We start from the raw sequence: 26355 nt of genomic DNA, 5'->3' as shown, positions 1-26355 counted from the left end.
TTAAAGGGCATTAGGCAATTTCAGTTAGGGGAAAGCAATAATGGTTTTCTGTAGTGTGGTTCTGATTGGGGCCTAGAGGATATTCGACTGGTACTGCTCCTGGTCCCTGCAACTATGCACTCTGGACAGTTATCCACCTTTTTCTGGGATTCAGTTTCTCATCTGTGTAGTTCTCCCATGATGTCTATAGAAGGTAATTGTGTTAAGAGCTGACACAACGCTGAACTAACAGGCTGTAAGTGATGTTCACATAATTGTTATGTTAACACATTGTCAATGTATCAATGGAAACCTTGCCAAAGAATGTGTGTTTATTGAGTCAATCTATGTGGTAAGACCTGGGAGGAACTTGTGGGGCAGGGAGTAGAGTCTGTAGGAGGGAGAGAGGGAGAGAAGAAGGAAGAAGAAAGGGAGAGGACAATAAAGAGTAGATAATTCAAGATGCCATTTTGTTTATTTATGCCATTTTATATATTAATGTCATTAATACAATTATACTAATGTCATGACTGTATTACTAGAAGTAAAGAGGCATTAGGACAAAGGTAAGGGATATTCTGACTCTGTCTCACAAGCTTTGTCTATCCAATACACAGGTCACACTTGGGGAACGAACAGCAAAGAAAATATGTAGCTGTCATGTCTTCAGGGACAGTGTTGTGTGTAGGTGGATGTCTGCAGCTCATGGATAGCCGGCTTGTAAGGGGAAACCTTACAACCTTACAAGCCTACATGGGCCTCAGAAGATCCAAATCCCCTCATTTGCTGGTTCCTCCGGGCAGCTGTGTTTCCATGGGAGCTGATCTTCAGAGAGTCATTTCGACATTCTTCCTCCTCATCTGCACATTGGAGAAGGGATGGAGAGGCTAGTAGAAGAGTGACAGAGGCAATTTTCAGAGTTAAACTCCAATTCCACCTCTGTTGCCTGTCACAGTGAAGCAAAACCAGAAACTAACTTTTTGAATTGTGTCTCTATGTTTATTTAGAGAGCCAGCAATTGGGAACCCAGAGGGAAGTCTATCTCCTGTAGTCAACTTCGTTATCAACTAGTGTCTACAAGAGAGACAGTATATTCAACACTTTCCATAATGCCAGGTAGTAATCATTGTTAAATGTTATTTAATAATAATAAGTAGGATGATAGAATAATGGTAATAATACCTTTTATTCTTTTAAGAATATGTTACTTATTCATCTACTATTTGTTTTTCCTTTTCAAATTGATGCTCCATTGTTAATCACAGAATAAAATCATTACCTCTTTGTTTTTTTCTACAAATATATTTACAGAAGCATTTCTTGTCTCATCTGCCTTTTTATTTTGGTTTCTTTAGCTATGCAAAAAACTTTAATTGTATGTAATTAAATCTGATGATCTATTCTTTGTGATTTCTTCTATTACTTCCAAATTTACATACTTGATATTCCAATTTCATAGTCTTGTTTTTCTGTAATTGGAATTTAATGTCTTAATATGTAGCTCTGTAATTCATTTAGAAATTTATTCAATATATGATTTAAGGAGGAAATCAAAGTTAATATTTTCCCCAATTCATAACCAATGCAAATTTTCAATGAGTTCTCTTTCTATATTTGTTGAATTTTACGTTCTAACTCCAAGAGACATTTTCATGCACACACAGGCACAAACACATGCAGACAGACAGACAGACCCACATACACATAGAGAGTTCTTTTGGTTACCTTTTCTTTTCTTAACTATTACGAAAGTAGGTGCTCACTCTCTTGCCCTGGTCTTACATCAGGGGTCTTGTGAGACATGGCTTTACCCTGTCCTGTAGCCTGTTATCTTCAATTTACTAATTCTTTAAATAAACTTTTTTCAAACTTCATCTTTTGGTTTTAGTGAAGCTTTAATACATAATGTGAAAAACTCATTTCTTCTCTTGTTCCTCCAACATAAACTTAAGACTGAGTCAAACATCGTCTTGATCTGTATACCTTTGAATTTTCCAAGTATTTCTGTCTGAAATTCTGGGTGGTTGCCCTCTGCCTTACCTTTACTAGTTGGTGACCTCTCAATTATGGAAATTGATCTTCTTCTCAAAAGGGAAGCCTTAAGCACCTACAAATTGGATAGATTCTCAAAAAAAAAACTCAAGAGAGTTTTTTTTTATTATTTTTTTTAATTACACATTTGTCAAACTAAGAGGACCAAAGTACAAACATACTGATTCTGTTTCTATTATACTGCCTAATAGTTTGTTTTGTTAATTCATCATTTTAAAATCAATCTTCCATTAATACACTGTGAGTTGGTAGAGGGCGGGCAGCATATGTCTTTTATTTTGAACTGCCAGTACCACACACAAAACCAATCACAAGGCTGAAGTTTAATCTCTGTTCATTAAGGAACAGTTAAATATTAAGCCCTGTGCTCCCCTTCAAACTAGTCTATTGAATGAACCAACCACATGGCAAATCATTACACACCCAAACAGGAACAGTGATGTAATTGGTAGGAGGGGATTGTCTGGGTTTACTTAAATCAGTTTCATTGTTTGAAGCCAGGCCAAGTCTATCATTGCATATAGGGTACATAGCAAATCCAGAGATAAATTAGACATGATTTCCCTCCTCAAGGAACCAAGATATTCTGAGGAGAAATGACAATTAGCTTGACCATAATTCAAAAGAAAAGCTGATTGGCTCCAAATAAACTGTGTGTCAGGAAAGAGAAGATTGGAAGAGAATTGCCTTGGCATTAACCTTCTGGGATAAGAAACTCTGTAATTTTGGTTATATTCAGGCAGCCCCCATGATGAATATTTCCATCCAAGAAGCAATTAAGGAATTATTATCCAAGGAGATTTTGACAAAAGGAATGAAACCATGTAGGTTCTGTTCAGGCAGACCAAAGATCAGTTTTGAGCATTTGAAATTAAGTCTATTTAGACTATAAGGCCTTACATTTTGCCCTTAACTTTTGCTCAGGTGCTGTATAAGAACCACCAAATGGATAAGCAATAATTTACCTCCAACTACTTAGCAAATACAGTCTCCATTGTTAAATGGAATGCATTAGAATCATGGTATGATTATTGCAATAGCAATAATTTGATGTGTAGTACACTCTAAGGGGCAACCACTGTTTCAGTCCATTAAAACACTTCATTTTGAGGTGTAAAACTCTGCTTTTCAGTGTTACAGGCAGTACTTCATCATTCCCAACCATTGTCAAAATAGTGGGGAAATCACCTTACCTCTGTTATAATCGTACTGTGTTCACAAGTGTATCTAATTATAAACATTCTATCAGAAGTTTTTTTTTTTAAAATATGCCTGTATTTTAGAGGTGCTAAATGGGTAGATAATTATACCTGTAAAAACAACTAAAAATATACAAGACATCAACTGCAAATAGTATGTCTTCCATATCTAAAGGTTTACAGAAACAGAGGAAAAGGACCCCTCCTTTATGAAGGAAAAGTTGATGTCCCAGAGAGGTCAAATGTCTTTCACAAAGCTGGGAACTAATCCTGTACTTTCTTATCTTCTTATTAGTACTAGGAGCCCTATGCCTTAGCTTCTTCAGTGAATCTCTTTTCTGGAAGGAAGAGAAGTTTTGCTTACCAATTTGAGAGATAGAAACACTGAGGCATCCTGTCATGAAGCCACACAATTGAGCCATATAACTAGCAAGGAGTCGCTGATCAGAATCAACATGCTTGCTGTGTTCTGCTTTCTGCATGACAGCCTGTTCAAAGTTGGGTTCTGCTGCTGTGATGGTTATTTTTGGTTGTCAATTTGACTACATCTGAAATAAAACAAAACAAAACAAAACCCAAGCACTGAGTACATCTGTAAGGGGTTTTCTTAATTAAATCATTTGAAGTGGGAAGATGCACTTTAAATCTGACCTTTTGAGGTGGGAAGATATACCTTTAATCTTGGACACATCTGCTAGCAGCCTATATGAAGGCCATGGAAGAAGGAACCTTGCTGTCTTTACCTGCTTGCTTTCACTCTCACTGGCAAGTGAGATTCCTTCACTGGCATTAGAGCCTACTTCTTGGGGATTCCAGTGTGTACTTAAGACCAGCTGAGACATCCAGTCTCATGAACTGCATAACTTTTCCATTGGCCATTGTTGGAGTAGCTGGACTACAGTTTGTAAGCAATTCTAATGAATCTCTCTCTCTCTCTCTCTCTCTCTCTCTCTCTCTCTCTCTCTCTCTCTCTCTCCTTATGTATGTTTGTATGTATGTATGTATCCATCTATCTAATCTATCTATTCTTGTCAGTTCTGTCCCTCTAGAGAACCCAGGCTAACACAGTTGTTGATATAGTCCCCTAAAGTAGGTTCAATGTTTCTGCTGTTTATCTCTATGACTTTAAAGAAGTTGGGCTCTTTCCTGGAGCCACCAAGGGCTGCCAGGAAGAGGCATCCTGGTTCCCGTGTGTCTAGTTGGGGTAGGTTCATCACTAGAGTTGAATTCCAGTTAACAAATACTTATCAAGCTTTGTTATCTGTTGGACACTGGTCTGGAAGCCACAAAGTATGATAAGATCTTCTGTCAAGGAGTCCAGAAGAGAGACTGCCCAGAAAAGGAAAGAAGAAATAGTGAACAGGATGTTATGAAGCATGTCTACCATCCCACTACATGGAAGGTTAAGGCAGAAAGATCACCAATTAGAAGCTAGTTTGGGCTACATAATGAGTTCAGGGCTAGGTTGGGCTACAAAGTAAGGTGCATCCTTTAAATTAACCAGTCAGTCAGTCAATGTTTCATGTAAGTCTTTGGCCCTGGAAACTACCTTGAAGAATGATAGAGGTCTTACTTATTTCATTTTGTATGTTCATTCTTGGGAGTGATTCAGGTCCCTGTGCTTTACCAACTAAGCCATCTCCCCAGCCTAGCACTTTGAGTTTCAATACATCTTGACAAATGTAGCAGTCCATTATTTCATATGTGTGAGTGCCTACTTGGATGTATGTATTTGCACTATGTGCGTGTCTGGTGTCCATGGAGGTGAGGGTGTTAGCGGTCCTGGAACTGGAGTTGTAGTTGGTTCTAAGCTGCTATGTGCTGGGCATCAAAACTGAGTTCTTTACAATAGAAGAAAGTTCCATCTTTCCAGCCCTCTGGTGGCAGTCTATTTCTTTAATATGAAATAATATTTCATTTTATAGATCTGTCATTGGTTATCAACTTTAACCTATTGTGAATAGTGCTTCTTTGTAAACATTTTAAAATTGTTTATTTAATTGATTGATTATATATGCTGTGTGTATGCTGGGGGGTGCATGAAAGTGGACCCACAAGTAATTTGTGGCAGGTGGTTGTCTCCTTTTGTTATGTGAGTCCTAGAGCTTGAGACTCAGGCCATCAGGCTTGGTGTCAGGTGCCCTTACCCGCCGAGCCATCTCACTGGCCCTTACTTTACAATTTAGAAAAGTTTCTCTGACTTTCTACAGGTCCCCACACAGTGGCATTTTCTTCATGCCTTCAGCCCATCAGCTTTAAGATACTTGCCTGTGTGTATCAGTCATTTCTTGCAGCCCCTTTGGGCTACTACTGTTACTTTAAAATCCCTCCGCTTTGGGTATGTGTTGCTACCGATGCTGAGACAGCTCTGAAAAGTCTGTCCTGTTCTTCATTTATTCAATCCACTGATGAGTCCCTCCTTTATCATTGCTTCAAGTTCTTCCTGGGATGTATGCAGAGAACTCTCCTGATGTGATCCCCAGGCCCAGGGAGCTGGTGCCCAAGTACTCATCACCTAGTGCCAATGCTCCACAGCAATTTGCAGACACAGGGACTCTGAATCACTCTTGGCTCCAGGCTTCCTTCTGCCATTTCATGCTGCTCATCTGTCTTTTCCAGGTGATCACTGTATGGGAGCCATCTTTGCCATTGTATTGGGAAGCCTGGAATTATTCTCAAGTGAAACTAATCATATAGCCAAAAATGAGCTGGAAATCCCCATGTACATAGTAACAGGGTAAGACGTGGTTAGAAGTTCTGATCATGGAGCAGGCGCACCCCTCCCTTGGATCCTCAGCCCTTTCATCCATGTTCTTCTGTTCTTTCACTAAAGTGAGAACTGCCTTGTTCCTTGCTCTGGCCCTGTGTGTACACTTTTTGTGTTCACTGGCCAGGTGATTCTGGCTATTTCTCCCTAGGTTCTGAGGGTGATGCCTTTTCTTCTCCACAATGACTAGATTTTCACTTGCTGAACCCCAGTCACAGCTTCATCTTTTGAGGATAATTTCCAGGGCCTCTTGGTGGTTCATAGAATCTTTGCTTGAAGCTTCTTACTTTGTTCCTACACAGGGCCCCTTGGGTGTCTGCAGTGTTGTAACTCTGAAGAGAAGCATTTTTATATCTCAGGTTCTTCCACCACCAAGAGAGGAAGAAGTTGACATTTTCTTTACATGTGTTTGTGTGGCTGACAAGGGAATCAGTGAAAAAATCCAAAGTTACTTTCTCAGCTCACTCAAGAAGGCAAAGAGCTATCAGGTGTCCTGTTGGGCCCAGTGGGACTTCCTTGTCCAAGTTCTAGTGTGTTGACATGTGGCTTAAAAGGCCTCCAGTGTCTGTCCTGGGCTGGAACTGTGCTGTCTCTATCCTTTTGTGACTTATGACAAAGTTCTGACTTGGTGCACATCTCTTCCCTTTGCTCACTTACACTTCAGTGCCCACTGTCTGGCACTGAGGAAGATCCTTCTTGTTCTTATACTCTGGGATTCTTCATGGCTGCTCCTTTGCTCCTTGACCTGGCCTCGTGCACACATTTTGTCTGTTTATTGACCAGTCAGTTCTGGATAGGTCCTGGGGCTGGTGTTTCCTTTGTTCCACAGGATGGTGAGAAGATCTGTACTGTGGACGGGAAGAACTGATTGAGATGGAACTGAAAGTGGAATTTTGAGTATTAACCAGGCAGCCACCATAGTCCAAGTGTTAGAATTCTGACAAGTCAATGAGCCAATGAATCAATCCCCTCCTTGGGTGTGACAGCCAATGTTAGAGTATGGTCCTTCCTTGTCTAAGTTGGTTCCCTAGATACAAGGTAGATGGCAAGCATCTGAGTTGTTGCTGTTGTGAGGTTTCGATAAAATGAGACACCAGTGGGGGTCTTTAGAAGGGCTGCCTCAGGAAGGAGCAAGCTTCCTCCTGTTGACCCTGGACAGCCTCTGTTGGAGATGCTAGAAGGCAGCTTCGGTTTCCTTCTCACTAGAGATTAGCTCTATCAGCTTTAACTTTTTCTTGGTAGCATCAGGGTATGTGCTTATGATGCTCCGTATCCCACAGGCTACATTAATGTCTCCATTTCCATGGAGACAACCCTGTTCTAAGCCATGTTTCTTTCTGGAACCAGCTCATGGCTTCCTGAACAGATGTTCTTATGTCTGCCTGACCTCATTACAGATGGCTGTGAGCCACCATGTGGTTGCTGGGAATTGAACTCATGACCTCTGTAAGAACAACCAGTGCTCTTAACCTCTGAGCTACCTCTCTAGCCCAAGATCAAGTTTCTCAAGATCTTTTGACAACTTCTCATCACTCCCATGGGTGAGGTCCACATGCCTTACTGAAGTGTGAGGATTTATAGTAGCTTTTCCAGCTGACCTACCTGCTCAGCTCAAGCCACCCTCCCCTTGCCCTTCTGTCTAGCCCCATGTGACTTATAGTTTCCTCTGTCTGGAGAGTTCTTCTCATGCTTTGATCTCTCTCCTACAGTTTGAATGTGAAATGTTCCACCACAGTGTTGAGAACTTGGACCCCGGCTGGGAGATCCAATCATTGAAAGGTGTTTAGACCATGAGGTTTCTGACCTACCCAACAGATCAACCCACTGATGGATTCATAGTGTGATGACATTAATTGGAAGTGATGAAAGCTTAGAGGTAGGATCACATCAATCTATGTGAGTATAGCTGTCCCAATGCTTACAACTCAGCAGCCACCTCCAAAATATACCAATATATTGTTAAACACACACACACACACACACACACACACACACACACACACACACACAAATACTTAGTACAAAATGGTTGGGGTATGTCTAGGGCCATTTCAGAAATTTTGTAAATACATATCAAAATTCATTTTACATTTTTAAGTGAAATTCAAGTGTTCTTTGGCATGGCATGGTGTGCAAAGTACACATTTGTGTTCAGAACCAAGGTTACAGTGAAGTCACACTCTGCAACACAGGTAAATACTGGCAAAGACTTTGGATTTGTTCCATGTTTGGTTTTAAATTAATTTTTGGTTGTTTCATGATCAGAAACCTTTTTTTTCCATTGCCTAATGTTTCACAAAAGTCCACATTCAGGAAGGCACACTGTGTGAATATGGGTGGCACCATCTTGTGAGCTGGGTCCTACAGCAAACAGAAGAGGAAGAATAGGAAAACCATGTGAGTACTGGCACTATTCTCTCTGCTTCTTGATCTGCCCAGATATGAACAATTACCTGCTGCCTCAGCAGAAAGCCTCGCCTGCCACTGTCCCTTCTCCATGATAGACTCTGTCCCCTTAAATATGAGCAAAAATAAAGCGTGCTTAGTATGTTAGTTATTTTTCGTTTTGCTGTGATGAAATGCCTGGCAAAAAGAAGGACGTATTTTGGCTCACATTTTGAGGGTACTGTCCATCATAGCCGAGAAGTCAAGGTGACAGGATTATAAGCCAGTTGGCCACACTGAATCAGCAAGGACACTGAATCAGCAGTCAGGAAGCAGAGCAAGATGGATGCTGGTATTTCACTGAACTCCTTGGGTTTATTCAGGCCTGGACCCAAGTCTGTAAGAAAGTGCCACCCATATGTCGGGTAGATCTTCCTTCCTCTGTTAAATCTTCCTATAAGCATACACATAGATACACTCACAAGTGTGTTTCCATGGTGACTCTAAATCTACTCATGTTGACAAGGAAGTTTAACCATCACATTTACCATAAGTACCTTCTTGCTAGGTATTTTGTCATGGCAAAAAGAAAAAATAATGAATACACACAAGTAGAGCAGCAGTTTGTTCCTCTTCTCCTCTTCCAGGCCCAGACTTGAGGGGACAGGAAGTTAGCTCCTAGAATTCTTAGGATCTCCTGCTACCTTGAATGAACTGACCCCTGATAAAGAAGGACACCTACATAATTATTTCCCCTGCTCTATGCCATTCTGGGTACATATATTCCTGTCATATTTAAACTTAGATTATGAGACTCATGCACAATTTAATGTAGAAAAGGGGACAGGTAAGGAGACCCCCAAAGTACTACTACTGAGTGATTGTAATGGTTGTGGCATCAAACCACTGCTGAGTCACTGTGGAAGGTCAGCAGGCTTCAGAAGAGGCCAATGCATGTGGTCTCTTCCTACAAGTTTAGACTCTGAGTCAGGAAAGAGGGGATTCAGACAGAAAAAAATCGACTTTGTTATGGCTGCCTCTGATTCCACCAGGTTTTTACCTACAAAAAGGCTGAGTAGAAGTGGTCTGGGGCAGAGTTGACCCTTTGTGGTCTGAGTCCCTGGAGTATGTGCCAGAGGAGCTTCTACAACATGGAAGATGAGACCTTTTTGAGATAAACCAAAGTCCCATTCTCATCTCACTTAGAAATCCTCCCTTGTAGGGTTTGACCTGTGTTGTATTTTGTCTCATTTAGACCTGACAAGGATGTGTGAAATGAGATTTAAAAATCACTGTGGCATGGAAGGGGTTCTTTAAAAAAAAAAAAGGCAACTATTTCCCTGAAGTCCCACAAATGCTACTTGAAGATGTTATACTCTCATTTTCTTCTGGTGTGTAATGAGTTGTCCCCAAACTCAGTGGCATGGTAGAACTCTTTTATCCTCCAGCTCCTGTGGGTACAGCTGGGATGTTTTGTCTCTGCTCCATAGAGCTCTGGGATTGTAGGTGCTCTGAACAGGTGTATGTGTGGCTCTTGGAGCAGGATGTCTGAACTGTTGCCCAGATCACTTACATGTGTCCTCTACCTGGACCCATCTCAACATGGCACCTTGTGTCACAAGGAAGCATCCATAAAGGGACTACCACAGGCCAAGCATTCTAATAAGCAAGGCAAGAGGTGTAGGGCATGTTTTGACTAAGAAAGCCACAGTAAATAAACAATCCTGTCACATCCAGCCAAGGCACTAACCTGAGCTTAAAGTTCCAGGAAGTTAATTCTGTGGGGATTGCAGGAACAAATTAGGTGACTCAACCCTGCACACCCAGTGGTTGCAAAAAGAGATAATAAACATTGTAGTTTCAAAACCAGCATGTTTAAAGAAAACAGCGAATTTCACCATTCTTCCCCAAATGCACCCCCTTTCCCCTTCCCTATCCTTCACTACAGAAATCCCAGTTTGAAGCACAGAATCTGTATTTTCTTGAATTCTCGTTAGAGAGTGGCTGGGTCTGGTGCCCTGACCACAGTGCACCAGTACTAAGGCACAAATTCTCTGGCATGAAATAAAGCCTTTTTACCTGTTTGAAGTTGTCTACATTCCCATCCTTTTTTTTCCCTCCTGCAAACTTAATTTTTCACATATTCTTGCACACAGAACACCTTCTCCTTTCCATGTTGCTTCTTGAAGCAGTCTCATTCTTTTCTTTTCTTTCTTTTATTTTATTTTACAATATCATTCAGTTCTACATATCAGCCATGGATTCCCTTGTTCTCCCCCCCTCCTGCCCCCTCCCCTGCCCTCCCCCCAGCCTACCCTCCATTCCCACCTCCTCCAGGGCAAAGCCTCCCCTTGAGGACTGAGATCGACCTGGTAGACTCAGTCCAGGCAGGTCCAGTCCCCTCCTCCCAGATTGAGCCAAGCGTCCCTGCATAAGGCCCAGGTTTCAGCCAACTCATGCAATGAGCACAGGACCTGGTACCACTGCCTAGATGCCTCCCAAACAGATCAAGCCAATCAACTGTCTCACCTATTCAGAGGACCTGATTCAGTTGGGGGCCCCTCAGCCTTTGGTTCATAGTTCCTGTGTTTCCATTTGTTTGGCTATTTGTCCCTGTGCTTTATCCAACCTGGTTTCAACAATTCTTGCTCATATAAACCCTCCTCTTTCTCACTAATTAGACTCCCAGCGCTCCACCCAGGGCCTAGCCGTGGATCTCTGCACCCAGATTCCTCAATCCTTGGATGGGGTTTCTGGCACAACTATTAGGGTGTTTGGCAATCCCGTCACCAGAGTAGGTCAGTTTGGGCTGTCTCTCGACCATTGCCAGCAGTCTATTGTTGGGGTATTCTTTTATTTTAAAAAAAATTCATTTATTTTACATTCTGGCCACAGTGCCCCTCCCCTCATCCCAACCCCTCCCCCACTCCATCTGTTCCCACTTGCCATCCTCTCCTCACAGCTCACTTCATTTCAGTAAGAGAAGACAGGTAGGCCCCCACTGTCAGTGAGAAGAGCATCAAATACTGTATGGCACAGTGGAGTTGCATCCAAGTGCTCTTACTCTGGAGCTATTGCTCTCCCCATTACACAATGTTGGGAAGATGTAAGAGCCACTGTGTCCTGAGGGTCAGCAGGGAGATGGAGATCATGTCCTTACATAGATGTGCTACTGAGTCCCTGAGGCCCCCTTTGGAAAGAAACTGCAACATGTAGCTTAAAGTTTAGGAGATAGATGTCTGGTTGGAGTCCATGTGGCTGTACCTGGGCATCTATTGATGCTCTGTACAGTGATCCCGCCTCAGGTTTTCCTCTCCAAGGCAAGGATAATCACAGCATCCTTTTGCTTGTCTGTAAGACATAGTGCTCAAGCCTGGAGGACTTTCCAGCTTGTCTTTAGAGAGGAGGATGTTCTCTATGTCCACACGGGGGCCCTGCTGTTCAACTCTGGATCTTAGATGTGCTCAGTGGTGGGTCTGCATTTGGAAGCCAGCCCATCTCCCAGCAACTTACCCAGTTTCACTGGACCAAGCATATTCTTTTTCTTCCTTCACCATCCACACTGTAATGACTGTAATATGCAGAAATTCCTTCCCACACCCATCCCAATAAATCTACTGTTAGTTGAAAACTTCACGGCTGAAAATACTGTATGTTAAATGTGCATTTTATATACCTTGCTTACCAAACGCTCTAGCTTAGCAACACAGTGCACTGCAAGTCTGGGTCGTTCCCCTCATGAGCCTATGGCTGGCTAGGAGCTTCAGCTCTGTGCTGCAACCTAGCCTTGCAAAAGAGAATCCTACAGGATGTTGCTAAACCAGAAAAAAATCTAGTTGTGGTTTTCATGTTTGTTGTCTATCAAGTCTGCCTTACTTTCCACCCACACAAGTCAGACTGGAAAGTTGGGGGAACATTTTTATCTCATTCATTGGCCAATCACCATATTCTGCAAAGTGTGATAAATTTGGAGTCCCAACATGCGCCTACAGACGTTTCTTCACAGTTTTGGTAGCAGTAGGTCTGTGGCTAGCCCATTAAGACCTCTGTTGTGTTGCAGTGCAGTGGGCATGTCTGCTTTTCAGAAAAGTAACGAGGATAGCACGAGTGAGCAGGTCAAAGTATTTTCTAACCTGCTAAGCATAAGATATGTCGGACATTTTTATTGTTATCATCTCCTGCTCATGGCAAGCAGAGTGCTTCACTCCCTGCAAGCGCTTAATCAGTATGTGCACTTTAGTCGAGATTTACTCCAGACCCCAGATGAAGTTCACGGCAGAAGGAGATTGGAATTTTCATCTCCTGTCCCACCTGGGGACATATGTCACAGAAGCCCCTTTATATGCATTGGCCACGCTGTGTTTTCCCTTACTCTGCCAAGTTGGAAGAGGGATTGCAGGCTTTTGTAACTGACATAATCACAGCATTGATTAAGAAAAAGTAACTGACTCTGTCAATTTAATTAAATAGCTAGGGATCTTCAGTCCCAGTCTCAGGCTGTCTGCTGCAGGGCAATGCTGGCGTGGGAAGGAGGATCTACATCTGTGATCAGCTGCCTTTTTTCCCAAGAGGTTTGGGAGGCAGAATGCATATTTTTTCAATGACTCACACACTCCATCAGGGACTCAATTACACTAATCTATAAACTGTGTGGGGCATTCTTTCCCCTCCAGATCTTTGCAAGAGGAGTGATCACAAGAAACTCCTAAGAGACCTCTCCTCACACAGGCCACATTTCTGAAAACAACTTATCTGTTCTATTTATATTGTGATCAATGGACCTATATACTAAACAGCAGGCACCTACCAGGTTCCAGCTGTGCCATGTGCTGTGTGTTGTATATTGTGTGCTGTGTGCTGTGCTTTAGGAGCTATGGGACTGTAGAGGAGCAGAAGCTGTCCTTGCATTGATGATACTTTTGGTGTATATTCAGAGGAAACTTTTCATGCACAGGAGTGAACGTGTGTAAAATGATATGTGAGGCTGAGAGGAACTGGGTCCAGCCAGACCATTAAAAAGAACAAATCAGGTATGAACTTTAAAAGATTAATATAAAAGCCATACTTTGTTTCCTCCTATGCCCCCCCTTGTTCTCTCCACCTATCTCCTTTTCTCCTCAACATCTAAATCAGCCTGAGGTTCTCCTCAGCCATCTGGGTTCCAGAGAAGCATAACCACTTTGGATTGGATGAAGTCGCTTTTAGGAAGCTTGATTACTCTGGAAGAATGGACTCAGTGTGGTTTCCACAGTTTGCTGGGGAGTCTGTGGAAGATGCTTATACTGTGACTTGCCCAGGAGAACTCCTGGCTTACGTCCAATCACCCTTCATCACCTCAGGGGATTTAGAGTTGGCTCATCTTCAGCACACCTGTCTACCTCTCTGCCTTATCTGAGGCATTCCTTTTTAGCAAGGCCTCCATGAAGACTCAGATCTGTCACTCCCCTGCTGCTGAAGCTTCCTTCGCTTCAGTAACAGTAAGATAGAGACTATCTTACTTCTGTGCTGGTCAGATTCAGGAAACTAGTGACAGTGTATTAATTTGCATATTACTCAACCTGGTAGAGAGAATTTACAGACCTCCAAGAAAAATTGGTAACATATATTTGTTTTTATTCATTGTTTCATTAATCCCAAAAGCATAGATTTTCTTGCTTTTGGAAACATTGGGAAGGCTTCTGTGGCTCTTTGTCTTTCATATCTTTTGCAAAATTCCTCCTTCATTTGGTCAATTCTTTCTTTAAGTCAGAAAGATGCCTTCTCAATGGATTATTTTTGGGTCCCTAAAGTATGGTCCTCATCTCTCTCTAGGTGTTATCAATCTTATCAGATTCTCTGGAAACACCCCAAGGATGTATGTTCTACATGTCTGGAACAATGCTTCTCCTAGTGTTTTGTCTCTGTAGCATGGAGGACAACCCCATGGGTGTCCAGGGTGGTTCAGTAGAGGGATGGGAAAAGTGCAATGAATACAGAAGCAGTCTACTTAAAGCTGACAGATTGGAGCTGCCAGATTGCAGAAAGCAGCTGGGGATGAGAAAGAAAAGCCAAGACAGTTAATTAAAAACATTTTTATTTGACCTGATTAAAAAGAAGTTAAAGCTTTGAGAAGTTTCTGCTGAGGAATTAAGGTGGATATGAGTCAGATGGATGGATTGGTGTGTTCTCTGAAAGACTGAGGTGCCTAGAGTCCAGGGATAGACTCAGTATACCCAGTGACCCCAAGAACCTGGACTTTGAACCCTACATCCAAGGCAATGAGGATCTGCATTCCCCAAGTACTTAGGGTTCTTCTAGCAGATGTCTAATGTGCTAGCCGAGCAGGTGGTGGCTGGTTCAACCAAAGTTAATATCTGTGTTGGGCAGAGTCTAACCTAGCACCAAGTTAGTGCAAAGAGAAAGCTAAGGCCCATTAATGCTTGTAAGTTGTGCACTCAGTTATTACTCTTACTGAGAAACATGCCCATCATGGTGTCTAGCTTCCTCTGTGCAGAACCTTTAGAGGGCTGTTGGGGAATCCTAACTGGGCTTTGCTTGTTTTAATAAGGAGTCAGAACAGCTGTGTTGGAGCTGAGTGAAAGCTTGCTGTTCAGAAAACTGATATGTAAGCATTCAGGATTGTGTATGGCTTTGCTATGGTCTGGATGTCAGTGTCCACACCAAGCTCATATGTTGGATCCCAGTATCTATCACAATAACATGAAGAGGTAAAGCCTTTGGAAAGTAAGTCACTAGGGTCCTGCCATTATGAATGGGATTAGTGCCACTAGGAAAGAGGCTCAAGTGAGCTTTCTTGTATCCTCTGTCATGTGAGGAAAAAGGTCGAAGCATCATCTATGAGAGCAGAATGCATTTGCAGATATCAGCTCTATTTGATGTGTTCTGATCCATTTCAATGATTGTCTTATGGATCACTGACATGCTCCTTCTTTGGCTAGTGGGAGGTTTATCCAGGATATCTCTGAAGCCCATTGACACATCTCTAGTGATACTTATTAGTTTCTTTGTTATTTAATATAACAAACTATTTAAGGCTCATCTTGAACTTTTTCTTCACTAGAGCTGGAATCAACAAATTCACAAAGCCCCAGTTACTCAGTGGGAAGTGATATAAAAGATCATGTTATGTACAGGAGGAATTTGCCCAGCTGGTCACTGTCCTTGATGTTGCTGATTGACAGAGATGGGAGGTCAGTAATGCAGGTGTCCCTGAAAATTCAAATCAGAATTACAGAGCTTTAATTAATTTCCATCTGTCTTACACACCCCTCTCAGTCATGCTCAAAATCAGAACACAATGGCCAGTTCCTCCATATGGTTGTATGCAGTTGTGTGGGACTCTACAAGAAATAGGGTAGGAGACAATAGGAGAAAACTGAGCTCCCTAGAAAAGGCCTTGTTTCCTGGTTGGGACAGGCTCTGTCTTGGTTGATATACTCATTTATTCTATTTTGTTTTCAATGCCTGAGATTCTCTCTTGCATCTCTTATAATCAGTTGATGAAGCTTATCTCTGTGGTTCCTGTCAGAGACCTAAAACTTCATTTTCAGATTTCCTTCACTTTTGATTTTCTTTATTGATTCTGTTTCTACTTTTAGGTATTGAATGGTTTTATTCATTTCTTTCAACTGTTTGCTTATGTTTTCATAAATTTATTTAAGGAACTATTTATTAATTTCTTCTTGAAGGGTCTCTATCACATTCATAAAGGCTGTTTTAAAGTCATTTTATTGTTCTGCAGTTATGTTGGGATATTTAGGGCCTGATGTAGTAGGGTTGCTAGGCTCTAGGGAAGATGTATTGCCTGGCTGTTATTGACTGTGTTTTCACACTAGTGTCTAGGTGTCTAGGATTGAGAAGATAATAATTCTAGGTTCTGATATTTGGTTTTGTCTTTGTTGGGTGGGTGTTTTGTTCTATTGTTTCTGTTTTCTGTTTCTTAGGAGAGTGTGGTCATTGTGTTGCCCAGAAAGAAATTCGTCTGAAGTCCTGATAGGTGTGGCCACTAGTGATTTTAGGTAAAATATGTTTCTTAGTATTGGGAATTAACACTAAGGAATGGAGATGTGCTGGGGGGTGTCCATAGGAGGGAGGGAATAAGGGTATTCCTCAAAGATATACTTAGTCCCCTAGGAATGGGAGTAGAGAATGGGGAAAGGCCACAGCAGGTCTGCTGCTGAGTGGTGGATGAGACCAGGGTATTAGACTTAGAGGAATGGAGGGAAAGGTAAAGATCTGCAATGCCTACTTGCTTCCCTGGTCTGAGTGCCCTGTGGGTTCCTATGGAGTGCCTGCTGGAGGTGGGGGCTGGTACAAAACAATGATGGGAGGAAGGAAGTTTAGAGAGGAAGAAGACCTGTGTGATCCACTGGAGGTGGGTTCAGGGGGAGAAGGGAGACTGCAAGAGGCATCTGGCTGCATAGCTGGGAATAAGCTTGGGGGATTGGATCTGGAGGAGCAGAGGGAGAGGTGAAGATCTGCAGTTAGCCTGCCTGCTTCCCTGTCATGGATGGCCTGTGGATTCCCAGGAAGTGTCATTTTTCCCATTTTGTTAAAAAACAGATTTTTTTCCTCACAAAATATATCCTGAATATGATTTTCTCTGTTCCTTCTAGTTCTTTCCCACCAGCTTTTCCATCCAGATCCACTTTCTGTCTTTCATTAGAAAAAAAAAACTGGCACCAAAGGAATTATAATAAGATAAAATAAAATAGGATAAGATAAACAAGACAAATTGGAGCAGGGCAAAACAAACTAACAAACAAACAAACAAACAGAAGAAAATGAGTCCAAGTAGAGGGTCAAGATGCTGATATAAATGCAGAAACACACTTGTTTGCATACTCAGAAATCCCATAAAAACAAAACCAGAAGCTGTAATATATATGCAAAACACTCTTACTGCCTCCTCTTCCACAGGGTTTGCTAAGCCTTAAGGGGAAGGATTTGATGGAGACATCCCATTTAGGGCTGAGTGTTCCAAAAATCTCTCCCTCTCTGTATATTGACTGGCTGTGGCTCTCTGTATTTGGTCCTATCTGCTACAGGAGGATGCTTCTCTGATGATGGCTGAGCAAGGTACTGATGATATATGTGTATAGCAGAATATCATTAGGAGTCATTTTATTGCTGCATTCCTTTTGTAGAACAGTAGTCTTTGGTTTTTCACTAGTTCCCTGGGCTATCTAGTCTCAGGTTCTTGGTCACTCAAGCAGTGTCAGATATGGGTTCCATTTAGTAGATAGGCCTTATCAGATTTTGGTTGGTTACTCCCATAAGCTTTGTGCCACTATTACACTAGTATGTCTTACAGGCAGGACACCATTGCAGATTGAAGTACTTGTAGCTGGGTTGATGTGCATTTTTCTCCTTTGGTATCATGCAGAGAACCAGTACCTAGAATACTATACAGCAGGAATAAAGAATCTAGGCAGTCATCAGCTTGACTTCTTCATGTTCAAGGAATTATAAAGGTGTTAATTTGAGGAATGGGCCTTGCTAGAGAACTTTCACTCAAATCTCTATCCTTATGCCTGCCACAAGAAGAAAGGGGTGCAGAAACAGAAGTTATATTAGTCATGCCAATACTCTGGAGTTGTAGGTGGTCACCAAGGCAACAGAAGTATTTTCATAACAATTATTTTATGTTTTCAGGAAGTGTGTTTTGATTACCCTGGTTGATTCAATAAAAGCATCCACACATAAACTCATTGACGTAAATTATTAAGTCTGAGACTTCTTTGCAACTTTCTCTATGAGCATCAATGATACTACATTATTGTTTCTTAAATCCTTGGTTCATTTACCACTTAACTGGGCCTTCATTAATAATTTACTCAGAGAAAGAGACACATGTGCTGAAGTTGTTCTGTCAGACCTTCTAATTATAAGAACAGTGCTGCATGTCCTTATACAAAGTTAATACAGAATATACAACCTTATGACATGTAGAATTGCCAATAACTTTTGAAATGAATCTTTCATACTTTCAAATACTTCATAAGTGAGTGATATGACTTGTGGGGGTCACTTTTTTGGTGAAAAATTGAAGCAAGTTTAAGTTCTGAGGCTCACCTAGATCTGGGCAATTTATTGCCACCTGCCAATGCTCATTTATACTCAGGCCTTTTGGCATATTCTTTACATGCACTTGTGAATGAGATAGATTCTGAATGATATTTTCCTTCTATTTCTTGCCTCCTCACCTTCTGGAAACTTATGATCATTTGCCACAAACTTCCTTTTTTTTGTTAAGAAAATTGTTTCATTCATTTTACACACCAATCAAAGATCCCCCTCTTTCCTCCTTCCATTCCCCAGCCTCCCCCTTCCAACCCATACCCACTCCCACCCACAAGAAGACAAGGACTCCCATGGGGAAGCACATCCAACAGAGGCAAGTTTAAGCCTTTCCCCCTGCCTCAAGGCTGCATGAGTGTCCCATCATAGGTAGTGGGCTCCAAAAAGCCTGCTCATGCACCAGGGATGGATTCTGATTCTACCTCCAGGGGACCCCCAAGCAGATCAAACTACACAATTGTCTTGCCATGCAGAGGGCCTAGTCCAGTCCCATGCAGGCTTCACAGCCATTGATCCAACTTTCATGAGTTCCTACTAGTTTGGTTTGGTCATCTCTTCAGGTTTCCCCATCATGATTCTGATGAACTTGCTCATAGAATCCCTCTTCTCTCTCTTTGACTGGACTCCTGGAGCTCTGCCTGGTGTTTGGCTGTGGATCTCTTCATTTGCTTCTATCAGTCATTGGAGAAAAGCTCTGTGAGGACAGTTAGGGTATTCACTGGTCTGCTATCTGAGGCAAGCCAGTTCAGTTCAGGCACCCTCTCTACTATTGCTAGTAGACCAAATTGGGGTCATCTTTGGGGATTCCTGGCAACTTCCCTAGCACTGGGTTTCTCCCTATCCCTATGATGTCTCCCTCTATCATGGTATCTCTTTCATTGCTTTTCCACTCCATCCCTGTTCCAGCTCAACCATCCCATTCCCTTATGTTCTCATCCCATATCCCCTACCCTCCATTGCCTACACCTCTTCCCCAGTTTACTCATGGAGATCTCATCTATTTCCCCTTCCCAGGGTGATTCATGCATCCCTCTTTGGGTCTTCCTTGTTAGCTAAATTCTCTGGAGTTGTACCACAAATGTTCTTAGCTACTGACAGCAAGATTAAATATGGCAGGTGACAGCTGAGTGCTTATGTCTCTTGAGATGACTACCTTTTCTGTGATTCTGTCCCTGGGCTCCTGGGTGTTTTTTGTTCCAATGTGGCTTTTTATATTTTTTTATATCCTGCCTCTGGGCAATGGTGGCTGCCTTCCTTTAGGCATACAGAGTGAAAAATATCTGAAATTGATGCTAATAAATGCCTGGAGCATGACTACCCAGCTCCCTTGCCTTGAGGAAGGAAGGTCTCTGAGGTACAGTTTCTATGGAATCATGGTGAGGCACAGACTGTCTGAAATTACCTTCCAGATAAACTCAACAGTGCTAGTCAGTTTCCATTGCTAAAGCAAAATACCTGAGATACTCAGGTTAATAAGTGTCTTTTAGTTCATAGTTTCCAAGGTTTCATCCATGGCTGATGGATTCTATTGTTTTATGACCTGTGATGTGGTAGGACATCATGGCAAGAGCCCATATAAGAGGAAATTTCTTATATCATGACAGCCTGGAGGCAAAGAAGGAGGAAGAATAGGACCTGATGTTGAGATTTCCAGGATGCACCATCAATGATATAACGTCCTCTACTATGCCCATCTCCTAAAGATTTAGCACCTCTTAATAATCCCCAAGCTGGAGACATGGACCTCTGAGGGACATCAGATACAAGCTGTAACCTCAATTTGTAGTTTATTATTTTCTACCTTGCTCCACAACTCCTTATTGACTCACCTAGGTTATACCCCAGCATATCACCTACCTATGATCACAATGTCAAGATTGGCTTTGGGAGACTCAGGCTTGTCATGTCAAACATCCTGAGCATAGATCAAGCCATGCTCATTTTGTGATGTCTGAAAAAAACTCAGTTTTATGCTAAGCATCCATCTTGGTACTCACTAGCCATTTGTCTCTGACTCCAGAACCTGTAAGATAAGTTACCAGTAATCTTGACTCAGTGATTCCCCCATCCAGAAATACACAGCTGTGACAATCTACTTGTTATGTTATGACTAACTGCTTTTTGGCTTCTGTAACATGCATATACAGACATTCAGGTCACCTTGACTACCTAATCTTAGCAGAGCAAAACAGCTCTTAGTTTTCTTGTGATTTTTGCCTTTAAAAAAATCCTTCCCTTCCTTCCTTTCCATGTTTGGCTCAGAGACTGTTGTCCTTTAGCAGTAATCAATAAATCTTTTAATTATAGTTGGATGGAGTCCCTGGTCTTTTCCCAGGGGTCAGGAACTCCTTAACAATTTCTGTTCCTATTTGGAACATCTGTGTTATAGAGAGAAGGGTGAGGATTTCCAAGTTTCAATGCCTATGAGAAAAGCAGAAAGAACTTCACTGGTATTTTGGAAGGACATACATTGATTGATTCAGAGCTGTTCTCCACAAGGCTGAGCAACACAAGGGCACATGTTGGGAAACCTAGTATTTGCAGGAGTCAGTTCCATTACACTATGGACTGTGGAGACACAGATTTCTGGGTAGGCTTCAAGCCAAGAATAGATTGTCCTTTGCGTGGGTTCTGTTACTGGTTGTTTGTCTTTGTTAACTGTTCCACTTTGTTTCATGATCTTACTGTACTTTGAAAAATGGATTCCCTTGTTATATTAACACTTTTGTTGTTATAAAATTTGTATTGTTGATTTAAAATGTTTTTATTAGCATATATTAATTATAAACAATAATGAATTTTGTTATGACGTTTTGTGGACATGTAGACAATGCATTTTGATCCTGTTTATCCCTCCCTAATTCCTTCTCCTGCCCTTTTCCACTACCATGAATACTCTTCCTTTTCTCAACTAGTCCTCCTTCTAATCTCATACCTCTTTTATTTTGTTTGATTCAGTAGGTTGTTTACAGAAGCATGGGTTACACCACTAAAGAAAATGTCTCTTCTTTCTCCATCAACCATTTACTTTAACTCATCAGCAAGAGGTGGAATTCCATGAATCCTTCATCCTTCTATGACAGGGTATCAATGGGCTGGATCTAGTACAGCTACACACATATTATTAATTTTTTTGTTTTTATTTTTTAGAAGGTTCTTTCTATGTAGTTCAGGCTGGCCTTGAACTGTCAGTTCCCTTGCTTTAGTCTCTCCAGTGCTGAGATTATAGGCCTATACCACCATATCTATTTTCTACTGTTGATTTTTTCAGGTTGTTCTTCATAGTTGTATTAGGGCTCTCCAGGAGAATAGAACTTATTGGTGAAATTATCAAGGCCACTCCATGTAGTTAAAAGGAAGATTTATTTAGTGGGTAACTTACAAATTAAGGGATAGGTAGGTTGCAGGGTCTGGGGAAGGTGTATCACAATCCAGTGGTGTTCTCTGGAGCTCTGCTAGGTCCACCGCCACTGTTCAGGGTCCCAGCACTGAGCGCTTGCCCATCCAGATCTTGGGTCTCCAGGCGCCTCCCCTGGCCCTGCCTCGTAGGCATGACAGTTGCCAGAGTCTCAATGGAGGTTGGAATTTCCAGATCCAAGCTGGAATGGCTACCCACTACATCTCCCCCTTTTTGTCTAAATAAGAAGGTTCTAAACTAATACAAGGCTATATACAAAGGAATGGTTATCAAATATTGTCCAGGAGTAATGAGGGATAATGACCTAGATAAGATGGAACTACAACCAATGCAAACAATATCTAGCAAGAAACACATACTAAAATCCAGAGAAGTATAGAGCATAGGTAAGATCATTCCAAAAGGTGTCCTATCCTAAAGAACCTGAATCTAATACTTAATATGTTCTATCTAAGATATTATATATACTAAGTTTTAACTATAACTGCTAGTCTTCAATCCCATCAAAGACCTGAGAAAGAACATAATGGTACCTGAGAAATGGTAGATGGATGCAAGCAACTTTTGGGAATCTTGCAAGAGTAGACCAAGACAGGTGGCAGCCTGGACAGTCACCTAATGTTTCTCAGCATTGTTGGTGCATTCAAATTGGCTACAAGCCTAGAGTATTTGACCAACCATTTTTCAGAAGCAGGAATTCTGAAAGACCATACTACCCTGTCTTGGCACAGTGCAGTGGTCACTTTCCTTGTGTCCCGCTTGTCCAGAGAGGACAGCACTGCATTTGTACTGTCAGCCATCAAGGCAAGGGCAGTTCTTTGCCCAGTAGGCCATTTTGTGCCAAGAAGACAAACTTCCAAATGGAAATGTCTTAGAAGTCCAACATTCTCTCAGGATCAAATTGGTGCTGTCAGGAGCAATTGTGTCTCACGTCAACAGAATTCTAAGTTATTTAAATGCCATATTCTCTAGGTCTATGAAGTGTTTGATGATTACCTGTCCATCTGACCTATGTATCTGTAAATCTGGATAATCTAACTAATGTAACTATAGAGATGACAGGCATAGGTGACTATAAATCTATAAGTCTTATCTACCAAAATAACCTAAGGACTAAGGCTTCATGTAAACAAGGTAAACAGTCTATAAGCAAATGTATGGTGAAGAACGAAGACTTCAAAATTGTGACAATACACAATATATTTATAATAGAGGTAGGAATATATAGTGCGATATGCAATGTGACAATAATCTTAAATATATATCAACATACTGAACATCCTAAACAAAAGTAGAACATGCATACAGTATGACAGATACAAATTTACAGTTGTATCAATATACAAATATTTCAAATAAGAGTAGAAATATATGTACATTATAACAAATATAGTTCTGTATTAGTATCAATATACAAATTATTTTAAACAGGAATATAAGAATAGTTTACATTTGTATCAACATATAAGAATCCATAACAGTACAAGTTACAGTGCAAATTATCTAAGGTTGCTATTTTACTAAATTTGTTTACTAGTATATACAATGATCTACTTTAATATCTTATACCTATCCATTCCATTTCTTCTCCCTCTTCCCCTTTTTTTTTGGAATACTGAGTCTTGCTGTGGGATGGTCTGTATGTCAAATCTGTTGCTCTGATTGGTCAATAAATAAAACACTGATTGGCTAGTGGCCAGGCAGGAAGTAGGTGGGACAAGGAGAGAGGAGAATTCTGGGAAGCAGAAGGCTGAGGCAGAGAGACCCTGCAGCCACCGCCAGGACAAGCAACATGTAAAGACGCCGGTAAGCCACCAGCCACGTGGCAAGGTATAGATTTATAGAAATGGATTAATTTAAGCTATAAGAACAGTTAGCAAGAAGCCTGCCATGGCCATACAGTTTGTAAGCAATATAAGTCTCTGTGTTTACTTGATTGGGTCTGAGCAGCTGTGGGACTGGCGGGTGACAAAGATTTGTCCTGACTGTGGGCAAGGCAGGAAAATTCTAGCTACAGAGTCTAATATTTTCTTCTACCCCCAACCCTATAACCATCATCCATAATCCTGAGAATTATGAAACCTAAGGGAGAAGAGATGTCATTTTCTTAGAATTGCTTCCTGCCATTTAGGGGGTGATGTTATCTCTGTTGGGTACTGTGAGAAGGCTCAGATAGTTAAATCTCAGTTAGACTAACTATAGGTTATGCAGCAAGTTTTACAGTAGTAGGTAAGATTGTCTGAAATTCTGGCAAGAAGTGTAGTATGATGATGATTACCATGGCATCATTTTGGATTGGGTAGAGTTGTTGTTGTTGGGGCTCCATCTTCCTTCTGGAGACTTCTGAGATTGCTATTGGAAAAACTTATTTGTTATAAAAAATGGGAGGTTTGGATTTAAAGAGGACATAGCATGTAAGAAAGGATTCTAAGAAATCAAGAGTAAGCATGGAGAGAATTAGAATTTAGAAGACAAAGGTCCCTTTTTATTGGTTTCCTTCTGTCCCATACCAGAGGGCTCTTCTGATATGAGACTGAAGAATCTCAAACTGTTCTTTTAGCAATATGCTTGGGTTTAGAGAAGGAGTAAGCCAATTCCATCTCCAAAGCCAGCTTGGCTTATAATTGAATTGGAGCCACAACTTTTCTAGATTGATAGAGAGATGTTAGACAGTGAGATTTTACCATGTGTAGATTGGTACCAATAGATTCTTTCTTTCTGCTGTAAACATCCAGATATCCAAGGCCTTATGATTTTTGGAAGATGGGTATTTCCGTTATCCTGGAAAGACAAAAACAGAACCCTACCCCACCCTTTGATTGTTAAATTTTTCTTACAACTTGTAGAGATGTCACATTGGTAGATGATCTTTTACTTCTCTTCATCAAGGGTTTTTTCCTGTTTGAATCGAATTTTTATTAATTTTGTTGGTATTCATAGCTTTTCTTCTTCTGGAGAAACAAAAGCAAAACCTCTTCCCCAACGTAGAACATATCCAGGTTTCCATTCTGATGTCAGCACATCCTTGGAATAAACTGGTTGGTTTAGCTCAGGAGTTTTGTCTGTTATCCAGTGTCTCTCTGCAGCTGTTGTTCCTTTCTCATCAGCATTGAGAAAATTCAAGGTTAGCAAAGCACTATGCAGTCTATTTCTAGGAGTCATTGTTACCTGTTGCTGTTTATTTAGCATATCCTTTAAGGTTCGATTGGATCTTTCTATGACTGCTTGGCCTGTAGGATTGTGTGGTATACCTGTAACATGCTTTATATTGTAATAAGCAAAGAATTGTCTCATTTTATTGGAGACATATGCTGGGGCATTGTCTGTCTTAATTTGTACAGGTATTCCCATGATGGCCATAACTTCTAATAGGTGTGTAATCACAGAATCAGCCTTTTCAGAACTCATAGGAGCTGCCCATTGAAATCCTGAATAGGTGTCAATGGTATGATGTACATACTTTAATCTTCCAAATTCTGCAAAATGAAACACATCCATCTGCCAAATTTCATTTCTTTGTATACCTTTTGGATTGCTCCCTGCAGGTAATGGAGTTTGGTTATAGATGGAACAATTAGGACATTTTTTTCACAATATCCTTAGCCTGTTGCCAAGTGATGGAGAAATCCTTCTTCAAACCTTTGCTATTTACATGGTATTTCTTAATACATTCTGAGGCTTTTAGCACATTACCTATTAGTAACTGATCAATCTCATCATTACCTTGTGCTAGAGGTCCTGGCAGACCTGTATGGGATCTGATATGTGTTTTATATATATATATATATTCCCTTTTTCTGATGATTTCCTGCAATTGTATGAATAATGAAGTTAATTCTGTATTATCAGGAATAAATTCAGCAGTTTCAATATGTAAAACAACTCTCTCTGCATATTGAGAGTCAATGACTATATTGAGGGGTTCTGTGAAGTCCATCAGGACCATAAGCATGGCATACAGTTCTGCCTTTTGTACAGAGCTGCATGGACTTTGTACCACTTCACTTAAGTCTCCTGATTTATATCCTGCTTTCCCTGATTTATTTGCATCAGCATAGAATGTGAGGACTCCAGAAATTGGCTTTTGTCGTACAATGTGAGGAAGGACCCATTCAGTCTTCTTTATGAATTCTATTCTCTTGCTTTTGGGATAGTGGTTGTTAATCTCTCCCAAAAAGTTACTGCAGGCTCTCTGCCAGTATTCATTATCTTTCCATAGTGATAAAATTTCCTCATTAGTTAAAGGTACTACAATTTCTGCTGGGCCTATTCCTGTCAACTGGCGAAGTCTTAATTTACCCTTTTGAATCAAATCAGAGATCTTTTCTATATAAATCTTTAATTTCTTATTTGGTTTACGTGGTAGGAATATCCATTCTGATATTATATCTTCCCTCTGCATCAAAATACCTGTTGGGGAATGTCTGGAGGGGAATATGACAAGAATGCATTTAAGTTCTGGATCCACACGATCC

General features: G+C 41.1%; 2 long non-coding RNA genes across 2 annotated transcripts in view; one reads left to right on the top strand and one right to left on the bottom strand.

The window, feature by feature from the left end:
* Positions 1–351: 351 nt before the first annotated feature.
* Positions 352–11022, bottom strand: LOC121832187 (uncharacterized). Its single transcript, XR_006075718.2, has 3 exons — positions 10912–11022; positions 3595–3778; positions 352–866 (listed from the first exon to the last, which is right to left on the bottom strand). It is a non-coding gene; the product is annotated as an uncharacterized LOC121832187 (long non-coding RNA).
* LOC121832188 (uncharacterized) overlaps positions 8294–26355 on the top strand; it is a 141117-nt gene continuing 123055 nt past the window's right edge. The window contains exon 1 of the long non-coding RNA XR_013042219.1: positions 8294–8394. This is a non-coding gene — a long non-coding RNA (uncharacterized LOC121832188). The remainder of the gene's footprint in view (positions 8395–26355) is intronic.

Source organism: Peromyscus maniculatus, chromosome 9 (genome assembly GCF_049852395.1).
Source record: "Peromyscus maniculatus bairdii isolate BWxNUB_F1_BW_parent chromosome 9, HU_Pman_BW_mat_3.1, whole genome shotgun sequence".
Classification (NCBI taxonomy): Eukaryota; Metazoa; Chordata; class Mammalia; order Rodentia; family Cricetidae; genus Peromyscus; species Peromyscus maniculatus.
This window is presented reverse-complemented; position numbering and strand designations above follow the sequence as displayed.